The sequence below is a fragment of the Momordica charantia genome (assembly GCF_013281855.1).
Source record: "Momordica charantia cultivar OHB3-1 chromosome 11 unlocalized genomic scaffold, Mcharantia_2.0 BLBB01000011.1, whole genome shotgun sequence".
Lineage (NCBI taxonomy): Eukaryota > Viridiplantae > Streptophyta > Magnoliopsida > Cucurbitales > Cucurbitaceae > Momordica > Momordica charantia.
In genome coordinates, this window is record NW_028275159.1 from 20,857,470 (window position 1) to 20,865,133 (window position 7,664).

Genomic DNA, 7,664 nt, shown 5'->3' on the forward strand with positions numbered 1-7,664 from the left:
AATTCATAGAAAACTTGAAATGAAAAACAGACAAAATATTGGGCCAAATCCTTAATGGAAAACAATGTGTATATATATATATGTTTATTTATTTATTTATAAAGTTTGAATAGATACACATTTTAATTTTTTTTCTTTGTTTATTATTGTTTTTTTACCATTAGTGATTTTTTATTATAAAATTAATTAAGTTAAAATTACTTCGAGCAATGCACGTGTAGCACACTGTATACATAATAGCACACTATATACATAAAAGTGGTTGGAGAGAAACTTTCTCTCCCCATTTTGTCATTTTAATTTAAACATTTTCACTCCTACTTTGATGGCAATGTCATTCATCTCTTTCTTAACTCTTGAAATCTCCACCCTCTTTCCCTCAATGGTAATTTTAAACAAGTGTTGAATAACATATAGACAAGTGTTGATGTCAATATCATTGATCTAATGGACACATATTTTCAACTAAGAAAATTCTAATTTACAACGACCAAGGAGAGGTATAGATGTTTAACCATTTGAGTTATGTTTAAAGTTAAAAATAAATAAATAAATAAAAACAAAATAAAATCTATTTATTGTAAAGTTAATTTGAATGCAAAATTTAAGGTTAACCTAAAATGTTTAAAAAAAATTTTTGGAAAGGTAAAATGTTTGAAAATTATGCTACTATAACAGATTGGAAAAAATATATTTTTGGTTTCTAAGATTTGGAGTATGTTTCAATTTGGTCATAAAATTTGAAATGGATATCTATTTGGTACAGAAGTTTCAAAATAGACACTTGAAAAGTTGTTCAACATTCTTTTTTACAGCTAATTAACTTGAAAAGTTGTTCAACATTATTTGACAGCTAATTAACCTTGTGAGTACCCACTCAAAATAGGAAGGGCACACTACAAAGAAAGAAAGAGCTTCATCGCTCCTTCACCTTGTAAACTCGGTAAAACGATTTCGTCTCTCAGAAACAGTTCACCACTTCACTGGAAGTTGGACGATAATAGCTCCTCTGCATTTGAAAGCGTGCTACCTTCCTAGACAGCCAACGCTAAGCAATATAAGCTATCTCTCACAATTCCCAAATTAATTGTCCTTAATGGAAAAATGTCGTTAAGTAACTCAACTTTTCTAACTTCTATTTTTAAATTAGTTGTAAAGAAAATTACTTTTCACATAATTTTTCTAATGTAACATTTTATTTCTTCCTCCATTCTTTTTCTCTCTCATTTCTCTCCATCTTCTTGTCACTGCTGCGGTTACACATTGTATCATTTGTATTCAATGTGTTTAGTGGTAGATTTGAAAATTGAATCACAATTTTAAGAAAAATATTCAACATGTATTTAGCAATATATTTGTAAATGAAGAGTAATTACCAACTAAATATTTAATTTAATCTAAAATAATATTAGATCATATTATAAATTTTATATATTATTATTTTATAATGTTATATAATTCATAATAGCTAATATTCCTTTCCTTAACAGTCTCGTTGAAGAAATTGTCGAACTGCCCAATAATGGCGTCCACCCCACTCCTTAACGACTCAAACCACTCTTCGACCTCTTAATCTTCTCTTCATTTTCAACTTCTTCACCCCCACCCTCCATCAAACTCCTCTCCAACTCGACTTTCAAGTCATCCATGGCAGCCTTCGCTTCCCAAAACTCGAACAGCAAGATTCCACCAAACTACCCATTTACTCCATCGGTAGCGAGAAGATGAGGAGAACAAGAAAACGAGACAGTAAAATTGTTAAAAATTTAATATTTTTCTTATGAAGTCATTTAAAATAGTAAGTTAGAAAAGTCCAATCACCAATTTATTGCCATCAGTTTTTTATTAAGTCCATTAGCAGTAAAAAATGCTCAAGAATCAAAATGATTCAAACTTTTAAAAACTAAAATGTATTTTAAAATCTTAGAGACAAACAGGGACATGAATGAATTGTTAAAATTGATCGATGAGTAAGTTAAGTTAATCGATGATGCATATTGATTTTTCCAGTAGAACATATGAAGTAAAGATTCAAATTCATGACCATTCCGAGTCACGACCTTTTGCAAACTTATACATACTACTGCCTATGTGTGTGGCCTCTGCTAGCTTTGAGGAAATGGGAGTAACCCAGGGAAACAAAAATCTCGGCTTCATCTTTCTTCCCTACCTAAAAATATTAGATTACATTTAGAAAGAAGCCTAGCTATTTCCATTGTTTAACTTTAACACCCAAAAGCTCTCTTTGACTTTGATTTCCCATTTTATTTTTTTTGGGAACTGTCACTCTCAGTTTCATCTTGCATCTCAAAACCCATATCTGCACATTATGAGTACTTAATGCTTGAAGGATGCAGAACAGAACCAAGTCCTTTGTGAAAGCTCTTCTGAACGCTGAGAATTGTTATGTACCGATATATCATCTAATTTTCGAACTGGGTTCAAGTAGTTTCTTCCATTGGTTCTCCATCGGCAGGCTCTCCGACTTCCTGTTCCTCCATGCCTTCGGCCTCTTTGCCTTACTTTGGTTGAGTTTGAGGCGGAGGAAACACCTGCTCCACCATCTCTGTAAGCTCTTGAATTCCATCATCTCCCATGCGAACATCACTGTCCTCTATAATCTAAAAACAAAAGTAATGAATCACAGTTAATGTTACACCTTAATGGTTTTGGATAAGAAAATACGTCATTCAGCAAAGAAAAGAACAAAAAGAACAGCTTAAGGGCGGGGATGAACCCCCAAAAGAATGGCTCTCCAATCCTACATATCCATATAGAGAGGTCACAAAAGAATTTTCTATTTTCATGGCACCACCAAGAGACAAAGGTATGTACACTGTTACGGAACGAATCAAAAGATGACGACTTACCTTCAAATGAGATCTTTTTCAAGCCAAAGATTCCACAAAATTTCTCTCGAAGCACAGTTCCATAAACGGAAGGCCTTGGTCAGAGAGGCAAGGCACAGAGTACATATCTCGTACTCTAAAATGCCTACCGTTCCAATCATTTTTTACAACCAAGATGTACAAGGAGTACATATGCTTCAGAACAACCCCTTTCTCATCGCCCATACATCGACCATGTCAAAGTCCAATGTGTGTGAGTCAACAGAGGAGGAGGTGTATTCTTGTTGGTGATGAAACTGCTAAGTCTGCTTTTTTTGAAGCTGATGAAAACTGCCCCAAGCTGAAAGCCAAACTAATAAACATTATTTGAAAGGAATACGCCCTCCCCTAATTTCGTAGTATCCAGCTTCTGCACTAGCCTCAACCGTCTACCTCTATGCCAAAAAAGCCTCTCCGAAAGCCCAAGTCTCATAGCTTTAAGTTTAACTTATTAAGATGACTACAGTTGAACCTTAATATTTTTTTTTAATAAGAAATCACGTTTTCACTTAGAAAAATGAAAAGAACAAGAAGAGCATACAAAAAAAACAGCCCTACGAGCGAAAATAGCCCAATCCAAAAGAATACCACCTAGCTGATAATTACAAAACGCCTTAGAGACCGAACCCCACAAAGAAGTACTAAACCTAATAAGATCCCAAACAGAGTCCACAAATTTTTCCACCCCTGAAAATTCTAGTGTTCCTCTCCAGCCAAATACCCAAGTTGAACCTCAACAACAATTTATGACATCCACTCCACCAAGTTCTTAATAACCAGACAAATGTGCTCCATACCTAGAGAATTTAGGGCTTTTGGAATGTCAACAAAAAAGGGGAAATGCCACAAAGACTACATAATTCTATTACAAAACAATAAAACTGCAAATTAACATTTGATATTTGACTTCCTATATCATGTAAACACTCTTCTAAAAATCTAAAGGCACCAATGAAAAACAAATGGCCTCATCCACATGGGAAAAGGAAATATGAGTTTAGAACAGAGATCACACACAAAATATAAACATGGTGGAACAGCATAGAATTAATATGTAAAATAAACGAAGAAAATAAAGTGAAGAATTACTGTCATGGAAGGGAGAAAGAAAGGGGGAAAATACCGGAAATATCTCAACCGGAGTAATTGGCCGCAAGTTAATGATATTGAGAATTTCAGCTTTCGCGAGATCATACTTTTTGGACTTGTCAACAAACTCAATGATAGATTCTCTCGTCATAATTTTCACTAGAGTCTCTAACTCTTTCAAACTTTTTTCAATTTCTTCTTATTCCTCCCCGCCTTAATCTTTCGAGTCACATCGATCCTGAAAATTTTTATTCATGGTCTCGACACTTCTCTAAAGAACTAGCGTTCGACCACCCTGACCATTTTTATTCAACACCTCGAACCACATCGACCCTTGACCATTCAAATCCAAGATCCTAATATTTGCCTCTCAGCTAAAGTCATCGCATCTACCCTCACCCTTTTTATTTGAGACATTGACACTCATCTTATCCAAGACTGACGTATTGACCTCCGTCCATTTTTACTCGAGATCTCGATACCCAATAGTTATGTATTGGCCCTTACTATTTCACCCAAGGTCCTGCTCACCCATCAATTTTTTCAATATCATAACTCACATCTCAAACCCCCACAACCAATGACAATTTATACCTTAGGTCCCAATAGTGCCCCTTCCAGCTAGACTCAAAGCCTCAACCATTGACCATTTGAACCCGAGACCTTAATACCCAATAGTGATAAATCGACCTAGACCCTAATATTCACCCATTTACTTCATAACAGCTCACATATGCACCCTATAATATGTTTTCTAAGTCATGAAAATGCACCATTTATCTCTCAATAATCCAACATGCTACATAACCCACAAAAGCAAATACTATTAAACAAGTTCATTTCAATATACTAAACCATGACCATGCCATTATGCTTCATATTAAACATAATCAATCAATGCTTTTACCCAAACATCAAGCATTAATCATTGAACAATATCCATTAGATCTACTAGCAATTATAATAAGCCAGAACAGAATTTGGCTGTAAATTGATTGTTGGGTACCAAATGGGTTTGTTTTATTTTATTTATAACTATACAGTAATACACATCACAGAAAACTACTGTTTATTTTCTCTTATTTTTATTAAAAAAGAATTATTTTCAAAACTTCATATATTTTCTTCTAAAACTTTGTTTATTTTTATTTTTCTTTTTCTTTTACTTTTTAAAAAACAATTCCATTGATGAATTAAATTACAAAAGTGGGCGAAAATTATATATTTTTTTTATTTAAAACTTTTATTTGGCAGATTTAATTTAAGATGGTTTTTAGAAATTGCACAGGAGCTGAAACTCCACGAAAACATACTATTTGAGAATTTTCGGGAGCCAGAACTCCATGAAAGCACATTATTTTAGGATTTTCGTGTAGTTAAAAGCACATTGCTCCACCCTCTTTTATTCATCATTTTATTTTAAAATATAAAATCAAAGCATATAGGATTACTTCCAAAATTACCGACGAATTTTAAACCTCAAATATCCACAAAATTTTAGAATTATAAACTTTAAATACCCACCACATTCCATAAACATAGGCTCATTACAATCCAATAATCTCCAAATTTCAACAAATATAAAGTCATAAAAATAATCTAGGAATCCTAAAATTCCAGCCAAAAAAAAAACTCATAAGAAGAATCCAAAAATCCACAAATTTTAACGCAACATAATCTCCGGATAATACCCAAATTTCATAAAAATATACACTTACAAAACAGTCCAATAATTTTTAATTTTCAGCCAACATGAGCAGTCCAGAAATCCTCAAATTTCAGCAAGCAATCCACTCAGAAAAACATACACTTACAAAACGCTGTTCGTAGATGGTCGTTGGCTATTCGTCGTCGTTGTCGCCGGCGTGGGTGTCGCCGGACTGAGTCTCAATCGCCGTCGGGTTTGCTGGATTGGGTGGATGTTGCGCCGCCGAGGAGAGGAGAGGAGATTGGCGTAATGAGTAACGAGAAGAGAGAGTGGCCAGTGGGGCAGTTGGTAACATGAGGGAAAGTGAATTAAAAATTAAAACAAGAAAATTTTATTAAGTGAAAATTATTAACCAATTTTCTTCCCTCTTTTCTTCTTTGATGAACCCCTTCGAATCTAAAGAATCTTTCGTGATTTCCCTTAAAAAAATAAATAAATAAAATCCTCCATGATTTAATAGATCTACAACTAATGAGTTTAGGAATAGCATAAGTAGAGAGATCTGATTCTATTTTATTTTATTTTTATATCTTAATTTAATTTATTTTTTATTTCTTAATTATTATTTTTTTAAAGGAAAAATTAAAGTTTACTTTATTATTTATTATTATTTTTAAGGTAAAGTTTAATTAATTTAAAGAAAAGTAGATTTTATTTTTAAAGAATTTGATTTATTATTTTTATATATAAAAAAAGATTTATTTTCTTAAATAAAAATATTTTGTGTTTTATTTTCTGATCAAAGTCCAGTACCGTGACACTCCCTCTCTTCTCTAATTTTTTTTGACCTGTTGTACTTTTTGTATTTAAGAGAGGCAGATAACACAAAGCACAAAACAGAGAGCAGAGCAAAGAACAGAAAATAGAGGGAAGAAGTGTGAAAGCAAATATTTCTTTTTCCTGGTCTCATTAAGAAAACACTTTCTCTCTCATGTTTTACCATTGAAACCTAGCTCCCCTTCTTCATCTCAATCTATCTCTAAAAATCAACCACCACTACCCATTTGTCTTCCTCATTTTCACTCTCAATCGACGAGTAAACCCACATATATTTTCTATATAGGTTACTTACTTGTTTTCTCTATTGGAATTTCAAAGTTTTTGGAACATTTTACACGAAATTTTCAGGTTTATTTTGCACGTTTTTTTCTCTGCAAAAAAATTGAGGTTTTGTGGGTTTTTTTACCTATTTATTGCAGATTCTAAGGGAGTTGCACGACCAATTCTCAAACTTATTTATCTAAAGAAATTGAATCATTTTTTCTACTTTCAACATCCCTAAACCGTTACGACAGTTTATTAACTGCTGGAACTCTATAATAACCACTACAATTGTTTATATTATAGCAACACTTTAGGATCATATAGCAACACTTTTTTAGACCATTTAGTAGCATTTCGCAGACGGCTGGTACCCTGCAGCGGTTCTAGAGCACAACGAGCATTAGATATCCACTGCAATAGTTGCTTGTTTGCCGTGGTTTTTGACCTTTGTTGTAGCAATTTGTCGATCGCTGCTACTTTGCAACAATTTATAGCAACATTAGAAGCATTTTTTAAATGTTGCAATAGTTGTGGTGACCTATACTATGTTGCAACACTTTCTAGTCACAAATCTTTAAAATCTGATGCAAAAGTTTATTCAAGTATACTGCAACAATTTTGTTTATTGCAACACTTTTTTTAGAACATGATTTGAATATGTAGGAGATTCTCCTGCATATTCAAATAAGAACATTTTGGAATGAATTTCAATAATTTATTTTGATAATTTGTCTTTCTTTAAACAATTTTTTTTTCTTGTTTTGAACAATTAGCTAAAATAGACTATTGTAGTATCTAAACCAATATCTTCGACAATATTGAATATCAAAACATTGAAGTACAGGAATAATTAAGAAAGTTATAAATTGAAATAAGTAAAGTTGCAAATCAAATATAATAAAATTCTATCAAGTATCAAATGAGCTTGTACTAAA

At 32.7% G+C, this 7,664-nt stretch overlaps 1 long non-coding RNA gene across 3 annotated transcripts; it reads right to left on the minus strand.

Annotated features, from left to right (window-relative positions):
- Nucleotides 1-1,971: 1,971 nt before the first annotated feature.
- On the minus strand, nt 1,972-6,082 carry LOC111012106 (uncharacterized). Of its 3 annotated transcripts, none has more exons than XR_002601490.2 (3): nt 5,786-6,082; nt 2,871-3,189; nt 1,972-2,621 (listed from the first exon to the last, which is right to left on the minus strand). It is a non-coding gene; the product is annotated as an uncharacterized LOC111012106 (long non-coding RNA). The 3 variants fall into 3 exon arrangements; XR_002601489.2 differs by having other exon boundaries at nt 5,792-6,079; XR_015788728.1 differs by lacking the exon at nt 5,786-6,082 and having other exon boundaries at nt 2,871-5,779.
- Between the last annotated feature and the right edge of the window lie 1,582 nt (nt 6,083-7,664).